The sequence below is a fragment of the Perissodus microlepis genome, chromosome 7 (assembly GCF_051167445.1).
Source record: "Perissodus microlepis isolate ML-2025 ecotype Zambia chromosome 7, ASM5116744v1, whole genome shotgun sequence".
NCBI classification, from domain to species: Eukaryota; Metazoa; Chordata; class Actinopteri; order Cichliformes; family Cichlidae; genus Perissodus; species Perissodus microlepis.
Window position 1 is genome coordinate 16702881 of NC_140467.1, and position 18724 is coordinate 16721604.

Sequence of the window (18724 nt, forward strand, 5' to 3'; positions counted from 1 at the left end):
ATCCCGCACAGATTTCACACATTACTGTAGCCAAATTGTTGCATTTCCTCCACCATGCTTGAAAGATGAACTCAAGTAACCCTAAAGCATCTTTTCCTTTGTTCTGCATCTCACAGATGGTGTTTTGTTTGGCCCAAATGCCTCTAACTTAGATCTGTGTGTGTAAGTAACACTTTCTTCCCAGTATCTGGACTCGCTGGCCGGCCTTAATCACTTCTCTCAGTGGCCGGTCGCTGATATGGCTTTTTCTTTGCAATCCTGCCTAAAGGACCAGCATCGTCTGAAGTTCCTGTTCCTTGTCTATTTTTGCCCAGTTGTGCACCGAGGCCTCCCCATTCTTTTTCTATTTGTGTCATTCTGTTCTAGCCAATTGGCACTGCTCAGTGAAGAGCACACATCATTGTATGAAATCTTCAGTTTGATGTCAATTTCCTGCATGGATTAGCCTTCATTTCCTCAAGAATACTTAACAGGAATATTGTGATGGCTTTCAAAGGCAAAGTCTTTTTGTGTTTTGGCATTTCAAGATTACAGTCATAACTTAGAAATACTGATGCTCCAGAAGCTCAGACAAGAGTTTGCAGTTGTTCCAGTATAACTCGATTTTTTTTTTTTTTTAAATGATCCACTAGTATTTTAGCATGATAAACTTGAATTAGGAAAAACATCTTGGCTTTGTGAACTAACCATTTAATTCAATGCAATTTAATGTTCTTTCATGGTAAAACAAACACACTTTCTTTTCAAGAATGAGGACATTTCGTGACCCCAAACTTCTGAGCAGCGGTGCGAGGAGAGATATACGTGTGGTCAGTGTGAGTGTGCGCTTTTTTTCTCTCAAATATATCTATTTTTTTTTTTTTTTTTAAAATAGGGGTGTATTTTCCATGGGAATATAATTTGAAGGCCTTTCCCTGAGCTGCCTGTCATAACAGAGAAGAAGGTGAGCCGAGATGACTGTACAAGGCTGTGCTCAGGCACCTGGGTAAAAGCTCTGGCCAGTGATGGATGGTATTTCCCTGCAGCATAAACACAGTGCTCTGACACAGCTCTCCACCAACTGCTTACACGCATGAAAACATATCCGTGGCCAAAGACAGTAGAGGACACAACAAACAGTGTCGCTGGTAGTCTGAAATGGTACACCTTATAGGTCATTCAAATATGTTGTTTTATCTAGAATTTAACAGAAGGGCAGAGCAAATAAAAGCAATATGGTGGCGCTGAATGAATATAGCATAAAAACAGTTTCATAAACAATCATGAAAATCACTATGTAAATCATCTCTGGCTTCCTGGATTAAATAGTTAAAGTAATTTCAGCTTTTTGCTTATAGTGTTGGGAGCAAGTCATTATGCTGGATCTGAGTCTGAGGAAAAGGCACGAGTTCTTTCCTGTGTACAAAAACAGCCTTTTGCTTTTGCTACCAGATGCTGATGTTTTGTTTACTTTCGCCTTATGCAGATTCTACCGAAAGCAAGGATTTTGTGTTACATCTAGTATGTAAACAAGAAGACTCGTACAAGTAAATCCCATTCTAGAAGTTTAGAGTGCATCTAAATTCCTGAAAGGCAAAAGCAGTAGATTTGTTTTTGTTTTGGGGTATTTTTTTTTTTTGGGGGGGGGGTGTAAATTCACAAGGCAGGTCTTTTCACATCAAGTCTGGTATAGAGCTCATACAGCAACCCATCGTTAAAGCTAAGCATGCCTTTTATACTCTAGTTGTTTTTATTTAAGTACTGAATCTGGTAAAAATTGACTACTTATACTTTTACTATTGTCTGCCATATACAGTTATGCTCAGACGTTTACATACACTCATCACAAGCTTTGGGAATTGGGAGAACAATTTGAGTTTATTCCACACAGGCCAAACGTAAACATACTGACTTATTAATAAGTGTTGCTGAAGGCTCTACATTGTCTTAACTTGACAAGATCACTTCACCTCGAATCAGCTACATGGTTGAAACTTGAACCCAACTGGGTGTTCCAGTAGCACAATGATACCAAACGCACATTCCGAACTGATTTGGAAATGGATAAAGCAGGCTAGCATTAAGCTGCTGGGATTGCCTTCCCAACAGTCTGACCTCAGCCCTGTTGACATTATGTAGATGTGCTTAAAAGCCAGATCTTTATCAGAAAACCAAACACTTTAAATAAACTCAGCCAATTCTGCCCAGAAGAGTGCTCAAGTATGCAACCAGAATTATGCCAGAAGCTTATTGATGGCAACCAAAAGTCTTCTGTCAAGGTGCAACCTGCTAAGGGACATTTAACCAAATATCAGTGTGTGTGTGTGTGTGTGTGTGTGTGTGTGTTTACCTTTGACCCTGTGTGGATTAGGGAATATCCAGAATAAATTCAGATTTGTGCACCCAATTCTTCTTTTTAAAGGTCATTAAATATGTAATTAAAGATGTGGTATCCTATCCTGGATATAATAACAATTTAAACAGTTTAAAGAAATCTTTAAAAGCCTTTTACCATGACATTCATGCCATGATTCCCATGAGTGTATGAAAACTACTGACCATAACTGTATACTGTTAAAGTGGTGGATGCTCATATTAAAAATAGCAAAAGTTTCAGATAATAAGATCAGTGTATCATTTATGTTAAAAAAAAAAAAAAAAGCTTAGGCTGCTCAGAACTCAGTTTCTGAAACTCAGGGTTTTTTTGTACTCTTGGCTCTTTGTGTGATATCAGTGAGAGGGGAAGTAAAGAAGGTGGCCTTAAACAGGAAAAAGGATAAAAAGGATGAGCAGAGCTGCACGTAGGCACAGTAAAACATAAATAAGGATTAAACCCCCAGAATAAAACTGGGATGCCAGGAATTTTAAGTTTACGTTTAATTTTATGATTGTTATTATTATTAGGGATTTTTTTTTAACCATTTTAAGTCCTCTTTAGCCTTTAAGATAGTTAAAAAACCCATTCCTGTGGTTGAAACGAGTCACCACAACAAAGAGAATTTTTTCTTTTATTTCAGCAGCAACTTATTTTACTAATTTTACAAGGAGCATAGTGATAAATGAGCAAAGGTAGCTTTCTAATGGGAAATCCAGAACACCATATTGAATGGCCATGAAGTCACATGAAGACTAACATCCACAGGTTGTCCCTATGTTGTATTTGTAAATTCCCATCAGGTTTTTGCCCCCTGTGTATTAACATGGTTAGACAGACTTTAAAGGCTGCTCCCTCTCAATATAGAGAAGTCATGTAATGTAATTACACAGCAGACAGAGAGGAAATGCATCCTCCTCTGATGTAAACAGCTCTGACTCATGAACTTGTCCCGCAGCTGTAATTACATCAGTAATTTGATTTCTTTTGCACCTTTGGCCAAACCTCCAGACTGTAAACATGAATATGTTTCTTTGGTCTATACCCGAAATGGATCCTGAGGAGATTTTGACATCATCTTTGCTTTCATGTAACAACGGTTTATCCTCCAAGTGGCTGCTGCTCAATTACACCTCACATTTATCTGCAGCTAATAAACAGAGCTCATTAGCACTTAATTAGTTTTGGAGCTGACGAATGATGTTAAGATAAGATTTAAGCCGCTCAATTGCAAAAACATGATAGCAATGTTTTGAAAGGGAAAAAAAGCAACTGATAGAGTGATGCACAGCCAATACACCGAGCAGAGGAACAGTGTTAGGGGTTCATCGGCTCTTTGTATGACGGTCAACAACTTACTTGAAATTTAAAATAAAAATATCCAGTGGAAATAAATGAATAAGTAACATTTATTTCAGCAATAACAAATCATATAAATTTCCCCGTTCATTCCCAGATAAGGACCAATCACATATTTTATTAATATCCCAGCTTTAACCTGAGAACAACCAAACCAGTGCAAACAAATGCCACTGCACTGCATTCAGTCACACCCTATTTGAAGCACTGGCACTGACTACACTTACAAATTGTGAATAAGTTCGAAAACTTTGGAAAAAATGGAGCATCTGATGTCTGATGCTGTTTTTTGAACTGCTGTGTTTTCCTATAGGATTTGGGCTGCTGACCTGTGTTCAAGCTCTGTGAGTTAATAATTACCTCTGATGTGGACAACATCGTTTCATGGTTGGCTTGTTGGTGCCGTGCACGGTTTGTTCTGTACAGAATAAAGAATAATAGTGGAGTAAACACGCAGAGAGATGACTTTCTCTCCCGCACAGTATCTGTGCCGTAAAGTTTTGCATCTGAGTGAGCAGAGGACTTCAAGGATCCACTGTAGTAAAAGGCACCGTAATTGGCGATGCCAGTGAGGCAGACACAGCGTCTCCTCTAATGGGTTTTGCTTTTCAACACAAAGCCTTGACGGCGTTCACTTTGCAACTTTCAAAGTGTTATATACTCTGCCTCAGTGGTGCTGTATCCTTGAACTTGTGAAAATCCCTTTGAGTATTTTACAGATAATTTGCATGGGGGAAATTAAGAGAATATTTTAATGAGATTCAAGACGTATGCAGACATGTCTGGAGGCAGTTTTAAATAAGAGGCAATGACAATTACAGTATTTTCCCCGTGTGGGGAGGCAAATGTTGGTGAGAATTCCCTGGCCCCCTTAAGATGATGACGGGGAGGATATTGGAGCGTTTGCCACTGGGGAATCACGCCCAGAAATGACACTCCTCTCTCTGCCTCAGTTTTCTGTCTTTTTCTAACACTATATAAGCAAATCAAAGAAACTCTTCGCATATAGCTAAAGAGGGGATGTTGGCTAAGTTGGAAAATAGTGTACTGCGGTGGGAGACTGGCGCCTTCCAAGCTTAAAGTTGATCCTGTAGCTCTTTAAGCTTTTTACGATCATAATTGGGGGGGTTTTTCCCTCAGGTGATTTCACATATACGTTATAAACCCGTTTTCATCTTATGCCACAACCTAATTTTAGCTAATCTCAGTCAACCGGCTCCTGCATGGCAGACCACAAACTGTCTCTTTGCCAAAACCGGGCTTAAAACTACGTCACTTGCTCTTTGTGTGATTCCACGGCTGCAGATGGATACCATTGCTAAGCCTCGGATAATGCATGTGTGTAATGCAGAGAGAGCAGTCCGAGATAAAAGTGTGCCTTTTAACGTCACATGACCTCATCCGGCAAAGGTCTCAGTTGATCCCACGGGCTGCTGCTACATGGTTATAAGCGCAAACCTGCCTGCAGGAAAAACTATCATGCATCAGAACATGCAACTGTCTGGAAGCAATTAGTTTCCAGAACAGCTGGAATTTTTCAGCCCGATTAATGAAAAAAGAATTGTACGTATTTCAGTGTTGAGCTTTTCTTGTACTTGCCGCCTTTTTAAAGCAAACAGCGAGAAAGCAGTTAAATGAAAAAGCCACTCCCCGCTCTTAGATAATAATAAAAAGGATCATCGTTTGGCCTTTAAAATATACAGTCTGGCTTTTTTATATTACAAGAAAATCTTAAAAAAAAAAAGCTTGTCCAGATGTTGTCCATCTGTGATTTTGAGGCTTCGGGGGGGGGGGATAAAGCACTATTATATGTATTTGTATGACAGTTTTCTGGAATGGTTCACTGCCTTTAGGCCACCATACATCAGCAGCGGCGCTGCAGTGCGCGCAATGGGCGTGCGCACGCCTCCGGGTGCTGCTGCGCGCCCCCGCCTGTGTGTGTGTGTGTGTTTGTATGTCGGTGAACTGGTGGGAGAGAGAGAGGAGAGGACCGGTGGCTGAGAGAGGCATCGGAGGCAAGTGCAAGAGGTTCGGCGCTCTGAGCGGGGACTCCACGTGAATAACCGCAGCTCACGGCTTCGCTCTGTCGCGGGAGGCTGAAGACACAGAAGGGGTTTTGTATTTCTCACCGCCCAGGGAGGAGGTAAGGTGAGCTAAATTAGACCATTTATAATAAGCACGTGTCGTGTGGCTTACAGTTCACTGACAGGAGTTTTGTGGCACGTTGGAAGGATGCCGATAGAAAAACTGCCCCTCTTTTAGCTCCTTCTCGGGGGGTGGGAGTGTGCAGGAGTGGTTTATTTTAAATAACACGCCGCGCTGTTCTGGGTGATATTTTACGTGTTAGGTGATCGTCAGAGAGAGCGAAAAGGTGTGGGACATATTCCGGTGAGCGACTGTCAAATCAAAGGGTTGACACGTACCGTGACGCGTTAAAGATGCTGAAGGGAAAAACACAAAAAACAAATCATTGGCACTTATTTGCGAATATTGTCTTTGGACTTGATCTTTTTTGCTTCGATCATCACATCACAAATCACATGGTGTAGATATAGTGGATATTCCCACAGATAGATCGACAGCTCTACTGTACTTGACAGTTGCTTTTTATTGTCCTGTGTTGATGAAATCGCTGTCTGGATACACGCACAATCCCTCATAAGCTGATTTGCTTCCCACATGTTTGATTCCCCTCATATTCATGTCACAACTCTGTGTTGTTTTGACTGACCAGTCACTTTGAAGAGTCTAATTTCCCTTCATGGGACTGAATCTGATTATGATAGGGCCCCCCTGAGATTTCACAGAATTCATCTCACACCATTTTTCCACCAGTCAAAACAATTCATTTGCTGGAAAAAAACCCAAACATATTTTCACACAATCCTGTCTTCCCACTCCACCTCCTCCTCCTCCCCCGTCTGTCTGCCCCTTGGTCAAAGCTTCAGTAAGGGGGGAACTCACCATCATGCAACAACACCCCTCCTCCTCCTCATCCCCTCCTCTGCTCATCCCCAGACACTCTCACTCATACATACACCCAGACACACATGCCTTGACTGCACACTTTCGCTGCCTGCTCAGCTGGCCAAATTAATGCAATGCTAATGACCCCTGTGTTATTGTCTGAAGCTCTTGCCTTGCGCTTACTGCTCTGAAAAGCCTGACACACTTTCTAGTAATGTTTATTCACTCCAAGCAGACTATAGTTAATCTGGTTAAGACGATAACAATATCCCTCTATCTTTGCCTTATGTCTAGTTTGCATTAATTCATAAAACTGGCGGCAAAAATGTACGTCCCAGACAGTTTGTGTGCTTTGTGGTAGTCTCTTGATCAGGTTGTAGTTTGAGCTCAGAGAGGCTTTAATCCACAGCTACTGGAATGCTGCTAACATGACATCTCAGCCTCATTTGACAAATGTGGAGAAATCGGGACAAGATAGCGACCTACATTGTGCTGCCTTCTTTACTTTCAAACTCATCACAAATGACTCTAGACGGGGAGATTTGCATAACTAAGGGATTATCATGACACACGTTGGCCAGAGTTATTGTGAGAGCACCAGTCAGTCACACTGCACGCTGACCTAAAACCAGCGACGGGCAACTTTGCTCCGGGGGCTATGGGAAAAGCTTGGGTGTTGGAGGGAAAATGCCACCAATTTCTCTCTGTGGGCTGCAGAAAAACGCAGGCTATTCTGTGAGAAGTGATCAACGCGCCTTCTCTAAGCAGCCGTCCGTGGACATTCACAGGCCAGAACAAAGTGCCTCACAGAAAGGAAGATTTGTTCTGTGTCACTTGTTGTAATGATGACATAATTTCTTTCAGGAACTGGTCTGAACCCGAGAGCCTGCCATTTCATCAAGGGTACATTTGAGTCATGTCAGAGTAATGCTTGTTTAGGGAAGCAGCACGTATTCCGAGATGAAACAATAACACGATTCCGGCAAAGTGAAGCTGAAGTCAGGGTGGGAGATGGCTAGTCTCAGTAGACGTTTAGAAAGAGGGACCTGTCAGTGTAAAGGTCGCTTCTGGTTAATCACAAGTGTCTCTTTTTTCCAAGTCTTGACAATCATTTATGTGACATTTCATAGTTTGTATGTTCTGAATTAACTAAGTGCTAAAATCTGGAAATGGGAATATGAAGGCATTACTACAATTAAGGCCAACCGAGCATGAATCTAGGCATTAGAACCAGGAGTAAATGATTCAGTAATCCATCAGTGAGTTGATATTTGATACAAATATAGCATGCATAGCAACTTTAGATCATACAACATTAACAACAATTTTCTGGGTGCAGTTTCTCAAATGAAATATTTTATGCTATATGATGATGAACAGAAGATATTTTAGACCTCGGTCTGAGCGCTGAAAGCATGAAGGAACAAGAAAACATCTCGAGTTTCTTTGACATTTGTTTAAAAAAAAAAAAAGAGTTCACTGATTAATTGAGGAATAATAAATTAATTGGCAATTCATCTATTTCAGTTTTTACCTAAAATCTGGTATCTGCACATGCTATACACACACACACACACACACACACACACACACGCACACGCACACGCACACACGCACATTACATATATATATATATATATATATTCCCAGATCTCAGCAAATATCTTGATATTGATTCCAGTTCCTGTAGAAATTATGACTGAGGCGCTGAAGCCAACCATAAATACCCCCTGCAATAATTTCTTTTTCATGCAAAAGTGCACACGCACTAATCAATAATTTACCATCATAAGTCACTCCAGCTGATTGACTGAATGATTGAGTGAGTTCTGGCGACACGTGTTCTCGTGTCACGAGTGAAGAGGATCCAGCAGCCATTGTGAATAGAAATGCCGTGCTGCTCGGCTGTGATGAGGCTAAATTCCCTGGGGAATGATGGAGGCCCATGCCTACCCATTAGTGTCACTGCGGTCTGGGTGTTTCATCCCAGTGGAGCTATCACGCACAGCAGCGCAGCACACTGACATCATTTGGACCTCCTTGTCATAGGCATGTTCGTCTCATTTTGGGACTGATGAGTGCCTCATTATCATACCACAGAGGGAACGGTGCTCTGCCTGCTTCACAGCTGCCTGATCACTTTCACTGTTTGTAATTTGGACAAATGTATGCAGAAGCAAAGAAAGGCATTCATACATGTTCATTACATGTGCCCATGTTTTACTTTCCTTCTCTCTCTGTCTCTCTCTCGATGAGTTGGCTTGGTTGCAAGCTGGTGGGTACAATTAGAGTTTCACAGTCAGTTAAGCAGCAGCTCTAATGGGAATTGACACATTCCTGTGAATCCCTCCACACAGCTGCAACTGTTGGTGTTTACACCGTAGACTTGTATTTTATTATCGGGACTAAATGGCAACAGATGACTAAGAAAAATGGGTAAACGAAGTAAGTAAAAAGTACAAAGTGAACCTCGATTAGATAGATGTCTTGGTTTCGGCTTCTCCTTTTACTTCTTGCTGTTATGGATATTGACGAGAATTTATTAACACCAGTGCCACTGCTGAGTTTTCCTATAGGTCAGATTTTTTTTTTTATTGATCCCCATGTTGTTTACTGATTGGATTTACATGTGAGGAAAAAAAGTAAGCTTGCACAGGTTTGTATCATCAATTCAAATACCTGGACCTGACTCTAATTACTGTACAAAAACAGACTTGGATGTGACTTTGGTGTGCAAAAGCTTTGACACATTTAACTCATAATGGATTGGTTCCGGGTTTTAACTGGAACCAGTAGTTGATTCCTTTCATTGCTTGTAATAGCACATTAAATAGCTGACACAAGGGTCTGATAATTTGATCGATTGGTGCACAGACAGAAAATTCATCATCAGCTGTTTGGACATGTTTCTAATAATTTTAATAAAAGTAAAATTATAAAAATGCTTTGATTCAAGCTTCACACATGTTAAGGTTTTCTCACACTAATATCTGAAACAGAGCAGTCTAAAGCCTGAGCTTTTGGCAAGTAGGGATTACTTAGCACATACTGGCCATCTGCCTTTGCAACAGTATATGACAGAAAACAATGAGCATCCTTTAAGCATGTTTGTTTTTGCGTAAATTCAAGCTTTTCAAATGTGAGGAATTATTATTTAGTCATCTTTTGAAGTAAACTAAATACCATTGGCTATGGTTTGGATAAAAAAAAAAGCGAGCTGTATGTTAATAATTATGTTGGATTAAGCTCTGGAAACAACAAAAAAAGAGGCATTATTGTTACTTTAAGGATTTCATAAAGCAAATAATAATAAATCACTAAATGAAGATCAAATGAATCACTGATGGAAAAGCTGTTAGTCATAGCCCCGACTCGGAAGCCCTGCTGATCAGAGATGCTGTGCTCAGTGAATTAAAAGTTGATTTGCTGTTAAATTCGGCTATAGATTTTGGACAGCAGGTAGTTGGACAGATGTTGGATGGATGGAGGTCAGTGAAGACCTCCTTGGATGGCCCCCTGTGACCAAATCATTACGTTGGAGCTTCACACCATGACGGTCATCAAGCCCAGTCACTCAAGGTTGCCAAGGGAACCCTAATATTACTCATGTCAGGTTATCAACCCCCTTTAATAAGTACAAAGCATTTAAGGATGTTCTTCTCCGTCCGAAGTAAGTGCCAGGGGGGTGACAGCAATAGACCCTTCTGAAATGGGACATTGCGATAATGGAACGTAATGTTGCAGGTTTTATGCTCTGTCTCTGTCCCCTTTAGACCTCCTTGTTAACTAGGTGATCTGAACCACTCAACCTGGAATTTAGAGATCCAATGGGAACATATGGAAATTCAACTCGATGTTTGTTCCAGGAGTGCAATTTCTGAGATCTCATCAGATGCGTTGCTTCGTTGCTACTGGCTAGGGGAGGAGGAGGGAGGAAAAGGAAGAAGTGGGAGTGTTTTCAAGCTTTTGGGGTTCCAAGGGGGAGGAAGGAGGCGTGGATCATGTACCTCCATGGACGCTGAGAATGGGCAGGGGGGAACAAAGGGGGTCTGTTTTCTCTTTCTCTACTGGCAGGGAGGCTTTTATTGCCTCTTGCCTTGCAGTATGTGTGTGGGTGGGTGGGGGTGGTGATAATGCTGGGGAGGGGTGATGCAGGGGTTATGCTGAAGGAGATCCACAATAGAAACTGTGGTGTTGGAGCCTCTCTTTGAACAGCTGAAGAGGGCTGGAGAGGCAGTCCTTGCTGGAGCGACAGCCTCGGGCCTGTTGAAGCTCTGGCCAACTTTGGATGGGCAGCAGATGTTGGAGAGGTAGCTGGTGGCCGAGTGGCAGCACATAACAACGACCGGTGCTTCCCTTTCCTGTCCTGAAAACAACAGGAGGTGGGCATTGCTCCACTGGCAGGGTGCAGGCTGGCCAAAATTTCAGGGAATACAGGAACAGTGTGCACTTGAAAGCTTTTCTGCTCCATTCTCAAGCTTCCATCTTCTTCCTATTTGCATAGAGCTTAAGGAGAAAAAAAAACAACGCGTTGCACATCCCACTCTTTGTTGGCACTGCGATGCAGCCCACTTGTGTAGACTAATAGCTCAGAAAATACATCACCACAGCTCTTTCTCTGCTTATAAAATTGGCCTGTACCGTGCCAAAAATCCACCGCAATCCCCAAGCCTCCGCAGCGTTACTAGTCTCTTGTTGAACACTGCATCCAACAAAATTTGCAGAAGTGGGGGTCTGCAGAGATAAGCAGAGCAAAGGCTTAGATTATCTTTGTTGCCCCAGCGCATGATGCAACAGCGAATCAACAGGAAAAGAAGGAGACACTTTGCTGTCAGCTCATGAATAAAGTTGACATGGAAACACAAAGTGGCTTTGCCATGGTTCAGGACTCGCTGACCTCGAGGTCTTATTTAGGCCAGGCGCTCTAATGCCCTTACCCTCTGCTCCACCCCTCTACCCCCTCCCACACCCTGACTGAGGGTAAGATACCATGTTAGAAGCTCAGCAGCCACCACTGAAGGGCCCTTAATCCAAGTGGGATGACAGTTTGGCTCTGGATGCCGTTTCTGCAGTGCTGAGACCAATGAGCTTTTCTTCCCCTCTTTTTCATCCCTTAAACCTCCCAAATACAACCACAGGAATCCTGGGGAAAAAAAGCAGTTCTTGGGGAGACAGAGGAATAAGATGGCAAACAAATCAAAGGGAGGATCTCCGATTCCTCCTTTGTAGAGCAGATAAATGTACACATTCACAGAGATATCAAAAGCACACAGTGTTGACTTCAGCTGCTATTTTTTTCGTCCACATGTAGTGTAAAAAAACATAATCTATAACCAGATAATCTTTGTCCAGGCTTCAGAATGATTAGGGAAGATTGAGGTCAGAAAACCATTAGACTCATCAAATTTAGTGATGCTGCCACATCAAATCCCTTTTCCTGCCTTTAAACCAATCGGCAGAGCGATCCGCGGACCACATGTTAACAGAGGTTCAAATGGGCCATCCATTATTTGAAACAATAACGAGCATCATGCATGTTTGCCATTACTGTTACTCACTCTGCATTGCAGCTGCAGCTGATTCTGCTTTTCCACACTGGTCACAGTCCCACTGTGATGTGCAATAATCTCTGGGATGTTGGCTTTGTTAAGTTTTTATAAAATTTAGTTTGGAAATTTGTCAGCTGATCCCTTGACACAATACGATCACATAAAAATGTCAAATATTTTTTTATTCAGAACCTCGAATGTTAAAATGTGTCGAATGCAGTATGTATTTCTGCCCCTTTACTCTAAAAATGTTAACACCATCAATACAGAAAATCATCATTTAATCTTGGACTAGAATATAATGGTGAATAGCAGCACTTGTGTCCCCTGCTGGACCCAAGTGCAGGAAGAAGGAGCCTGGAAATATTTCCTCTGCACGGAAAATTTTTAAATCAGTTTAAATTCAAATTAAATCTCAAGCTGCTATTACTCAGTATATTCAAGTAGACTCAAGCATTTTAAAATTCCTGTTATATCAAAAGCATAATTTTTTCAACTATGGGAAGCCTGTGAATTTGATTTATTAACTAAAACCCAAGGTCATCCTCTCTGGTGTTCTAGGGTATTATGCCAGAGCAATTTAGAATCAAATGCGAGCAATGGAATAGCAATCAGTATAATCTCTGTGTGTTCAGTCCTGTGCTGGATTCTCAGTGCTGTGCATCTTCAGAAACTGGAAGAATGTAATTGTCAGTAAGATCATTCCTTTCTGTGGGCTAGTTCGGCCCATCTGTGAGGAAGGGAGAATGGGCATGGCAACTTCATTTATCAGGATCTCCGCTGTGGCTGGCTGGCCTGATAACCCAATCAAATGTCTAGTGTGACTAAGAGCCGTCTGGGCGAACACTAGGCTTTTTTCAGTTCTCCATGTGGAAATATCAATGAGGCTTTGTCAATGTGCCATTGTTGACAGCCAGAGCCCTGTGGTGTTAAAAACCTAATGCAGACTCTCAAAGAAAGAAAAAGTCTCAATAATAATCTTTGTTTACTATTTTCTTTACATTTTCACACTATATTTGGACCTTGGCATTGAATGGCATTCCTGGTGTTGGTGTTGGTCAGCATTGTGCCGGTACAAGCTAAAAAGATTCTGGTTTGAGGCAGACCTAATGCTCGGGTCTTCAAGGTTGGCTGGTTTTTGGGCCTCTCAGGGGCTCAAGGCACAATGACCACATCTCTCAATGAGTGGAGCCACAGTGGACATGTTACTCAAAGGGCTTACTGCATGACAGGGAGCACGCCTCCACAGATACAAGAGAAAAATAGCACACTTTCACTCTGAGGTGGATTTCATATAGCTCACAGTTCTGCTGTCAATATCTTGATTGTAGTTGACATTTAAGGGAATGCATAAGGCAAAGGGCATTCTTTAGATGTTCTCTGCTGCTTTCATGAAATGTGTTTGGTTTGGAATAATGGATTAAATTGTTAATGTACTCAGAGGGAGGTGGGGGTCGGATCATTCTGAAGTATTCCTAGATTTCTCTATACATTTATTTTTTACATAAGCTGTGCACATCAGAGGCTTTTACATAATCAGTCAAGCTGCTATCTGAGTTAAAATCTCAGTTTTCCCCGATTGAAGGATCATGATTAAAACTGTAGGTTTCCAAAGCCTGTGCCTGAGATCATGATATGCACAGTGCTTATGGAATTATTTAAACCTGTTTTATAATCCGTGATTGTAGGTATGGGGTTTAAAAATAAAAAGGAGCAGTCGTGCCCTGAGAGCAGATTATGCATGGATCTCCACCACTCTGGCTTGGTTTCTGCCTCTGTTTTTTTTCTTTGTTTATTTCATTTCCTTTTTAAGTCTTTTCTATATGACTTTTCATAGATTTCGTTTCTCCATTTGGTAACCTTTACTTTTGTTTGTCATTATTCACACATTAGATGAGACCATTAATGATTTCCCAGAAATGTCTGTAATGCGTACTTGCATTTGGATCTGGGTTAGGTTTGCGTGTATCTCAAGAGCTTACAAGTTTATACAATGATACCCAGTGGTACAGCCCAGTAGCATTCATTATATGCTTGCAGATTTTATGAATTTAGGTTTTCTTCTTCCACTGCTGCCTTTTAAAATCAGGCGTTGTTCGCTGATGTAGCGCTTAATCAGTCCACAATAGGGCAACTACATGGAGGTCAACTTGATTGGATTCTCCACAGTCATCTGCAGTGAAAAAAAATCTAATTAAGCTTCAGGCACCTAAGTCAAACTCCGTAGGATTACCCTGGCCCTGCACCCAAAACCTGGTCCTGGGAGATTGTGATAACTCTACTCCCATAATCTGAAGCCGGGGAAGACTAGAGGGGGTGTTGGCAATGAAATCCATACAAACCGAATCTACCCACCCACTCAACTGCGTGGATAGCTGAGTCACGTAAAAAATATATGGTGTAAATTAAGTTAAAATCAAACATCGCAATGCGAGATTTACCAAAGTCGAGTTTGTGTTAACATTCAAAGCCACAGCAGGACACAGTGCAAATAGCTACAGTGTGTTTCGAAGAGATAATGATAGAAAAAAAACTGATTTCATGCAGAGTTTCATCCGTATCGTTCACAATCCCCTGAGCTTTGAAGTCAAATTGGAAGTGTGTCTGTATGGGTGGAAATGACAGACAGATTAGAGAACAGAAAACATGCTTTGAAAGAGCTTTTAACCCCCCACCCCCACCCCCTACCCCCTCCTACTCAAATCTGCCTTTTTCAGAGACAAATAAAACCCACCAAAGTATCTTCTCTTTTGTCCCAACTTTAAGATGTGGGTTGGATGTAGATTTTCCACTGAGCGCAAAGTCCATGTTTGTTGTGGTCACCACAGTCCTCGAAACAGCTTTTTTGTTCGGAAGATAACTCACAACGGGAGACCGCTATTGACCAGTCGTTCCCCTAAAGGAAATGGGGATGAAGGGGGAAAGAGTGGAGGACAGTGAGGGGGTCAAGATGGGGTAAAAGACACGGATGTGCCAGTGACCAGGACATGGTCTCCATCTCACCAGGATGCAGCTAAAATATGGCTCTCTTCTTTTGATCCTGGAGACAGTGCACCTGCTGGAGGTCTAAGGATTTGTCCTTTTCCCGTCTATCCCCAAGGTATCACTTTATGTATGCGAGTACAGCTCTTGGTATTCCACTATCATTACATTTTCCTTCTTTTACTCATAGCCACAAAATTAAAAAGCTGCAAGAGCTTGTGATCTCTTCCCGCCTTCTCGCGGGAGTTGATTGTGATTGGGTTTTTTTCTCCCCTCAGTCTCGCATCAAAATGCAGCCAGACTGAAAGCTAAAAATGCTCTTTTGGCCCCAAAACAAAAGCCTCTGAATTAGTTTCACTCAGCCTGTTTATCTGAGCTGTGATTCAGCTGAAATGGGACTTTGGATATGAATTTTGAGTGGAAGCAAAGCGCTGGCAGAAGTGGCAGAGCCTTGTCCTTGACAGCCTTGTTGAATTACTTCCTTCCAAATGACTGGTTTAAAGAATGAAAAGAAGAGTGTTGAATACAAGCTAATACTGATCTGATGCTATCTACGGCACAGGTTCAATTTTTAACCGTAGTGTCTTTGTGAAACCATCCATTTTTACCCATGTGACTCATATTGTGTGCGGAGTTAAAGCATAATGGAATAGGTGGCCACCCAGGACAGCTTGTCATAGCACTTCAGTTTGATTGACATGCCACTTCTTTTTTCACTTCGGACATGGTAAAATTGTATAAAAGTGACTCTTTAGCATAACATTGGACAATTGCATGCTTAACCTCCTTCATTCTCCTCTGGGGCTCAATTAATTCAAACCGGAGCAACTTCAACATACCTGTGTTTTGTAATGCTAAAATTAGCAGAATCTGAGGCATGTGCTTGATATGGTAATAGGGGAGGTGAATTTGTTGCTGTGGGCTATGTGGATGTGTACGTCATTGTATATAAATATCTTGTGATATATTACATTTTCTTTAAAAAATCAGGTGAGAAGCTGGAGTTTGAAGTTTCACTCCTGACCTCGGGAATAACAGCATCCATTCAATGTTTTTTCCAGCTTTCATCGACATCCTTGCTTCCTTCACATGCAGGTTATTTAGTTTTTATGAAACAGTTATTACCCTATACATTGGGTAGAATATTCTAATAGGAAATAATGAAAAAAAATTAATTGCTGTGGTGGTTAGCCCTGTTACCTCACATCAAGAAGGCCAAATCCACCATCTGTCCAGGGCCTTTCTAGGTGGAGCAGAAGTTTTCTTTGAGTATTCTGGTTTCCTCCCGCGGTCCAAAAACATGCAGTTAGTGAGGTTAAGATAATTGGTTATTGCGCGCAATGCGATTGTCAATGTGATTGCGTGTCTGTTTCTGTGTTAGCTGCATGACATGCTTTCAGCCACATCCTTCCAGAGTACACCTTGCCTCTCACTTGATGGTAGCCGGGATAAACTACAGCACCCATTGCAACTCTGAATTAGATAAACCACATATTTCTGGGTTTTAGACTGATGGTGAAAAGAAACATGTCAACATGCACACTCGGACCTGAAAAACTGCTGAGAGTCATTTAATTTAACAATTTAGTGAGTATCGCATCAGATTAAAGAAACCATTTATCATAAATAAATCAATCATTAGCAGCAACTCTAATAGACGTTGTTCAGTAAACACTGTATGTGTCTTCATATTGTTCAGCTTTAATGGGAATGTTTTGCGTTGGCTTCCAGAGTGTCACTTCAGTCCTGAATACTCATTTGCTGAGTTTTAAACACGAATTGCTATGATTAGTTTATTCCCTTTGATCCCAAGCATGGCAGTATGTGGATTAAATATAGCTCAAGATAACATCAGATTAATCTGCAAAGGCTAATTTCAGTAAGTTCTGTCGTTGTACTACATCTACCTTTTCCCCTCCTCTCCTCCATAACCTCAACTCCTACACAGAACTAACCCATCTTAGAGGAAATGCTGAATGCATTATTTGATATAAACAGCTCCACGTAAAGATGCATTTATTGGATCGTTTATGATAGCGGGATACGAAGAAGTTTTCCCACATTTCACACAGTGGCTGATCTCAGTGGTTCCAAGTGCAAGAGTGCCGCTCTAAATGTTTAATGGCGAGTTAAAGGAAAAGGGCCATCTTCTGTCTCTTTCTGCATAGTGTCTCATTCCAGTCTGGCTGAGCTCCAGTGCTCACTGCAGCATTCTGACTCACTATGTTGCTGCATTGAGCCTAGATACAAAGCATCTCTGGAGACCTTTTAGCTCCGCTGGAGTTATGCAGTATATTGAGTAGGACAGTTTTCAAACTTGGCCAGACGACTAGGATCATTTGTCACTTTAGTCGCGTGCACCTATATTTTATTTTTATGGCCTGACCTTCGGCTTCACAACCTCAGTGCGCAAACGGGGCAGACCACCAGCCACTAGTCCGCGTCACGGTCAAAGCGTCAGCGTTTCGGTGAAGCCCTGGCTGCTCTTCAATGGCCCTTTCACTGCCACTTGGTGACAATGCATTTTTTCCATGCCATAAAGCAGATGCTGTATTCTAGCAGTACAATACAGGGCCCATCTGAAACTGTTTACCATGTGAAAGGCACACCGGGATCAGGATGCCTACCACTGTGTGGGGCTTTTTGACTTGCCACTCTATAATGAGTGCACGCTGGAAGGAAAAGGAGCGCGCAGCTTTAACTGGCATTGTAATCACTGCATGGAGAGAGGAAATGCAGTATAAAGTGCTGATCCAGCCTATTCTTCCCAGGCCAGGGCTTTTTAGACTTATCTGAATACAGAGATTACTGTGACACCATATGAGCTTGTCAGCAGTTGCACCCATAGCAGATAAATAGGGAGGAAACTTGCAGTTTACGTACCCACCTAAAACAGATCATTTAATCTCTTATTCCATCGGGCCCTGATCTTTGATACAGCTGTGGCAAGTTTTCTCTAAGATGAGTTCTCTGATCTTTTCCATCCTCTTTCTCTGGAAGTCAAAAATCAAGAACTAACAAGTGGAAACAGCTCGACTGCAGAGGCTTATCCGGTGTAACAGAAACCCCCCGCAGTTAAATCATTATCTTTGTGCGACTAGTACCTGTCTTCTCTTGTGTTGCTGTTTGTTGTCGACAAGTTGATGACGCTCAGTTTGTTCCAAGTTGTCTGCCCTCAGGCCTCGCTTTGTTATGAAGACTCACCTCTCCACCTCTTATGGAAAAACAATGAAGACAGCGTTAAACCAGCCCTAATGGTGGACTTAGTGGTGGCCTGACAGCAAGAGGTGTAGTGAGTAATTAAGCACTCAAGCAGTGAGGGACCCTGAAAGGCCAGAGGTACCCAACCTCACAGACTGGTCACAGTCAGATTCCTCTCCACCCATAGAAGGGGTGTCAGAGACAGGGAAGCTACTCCTGAAGCTAAGGTCTCTTTGGCCCTTCGGCACCACTTAGAGGGCTTATCCTCCTAGCCAAGAGCTCTCTAAGGCCTCCAGCTGGTCATCAGTCATGT

At 41.9% G+C, this 18724-nt stretch overlaps 1 protein-coding gene across 16 annotated transcripts in view; it reads left to right on the plus strand.

Annotated features, from left to right (window-relative positions):
• The first annotated feature begins 5635 nt into the window (after nucleotides 1–5635).
• Nucleotides 5636–18724, plus strand: part of LOC146382888 (neuronal cell adhesion molecule-like) — a 77969-nt gene continuing 64880 nt past the window's right edge. For 7 of the 16 annotated variants that reach the window (XM_084933863.1, XM_084933876.1, XM_084933875.1 and 4 more), the window contains exon 1: nucleotides 5637–5855. The gene's annotated coding sequence lies outside the window, so the exon portion shown is untranslated. Of the gene's footprint in view, nucleotides 5861–18724 lie in introns of all 16 variants that reach the window. The other 9 variants (XM_084933878.1, XM_084933880.1, XM_084933881.1 and 6 more) reach the window with 3 other exon arrangements.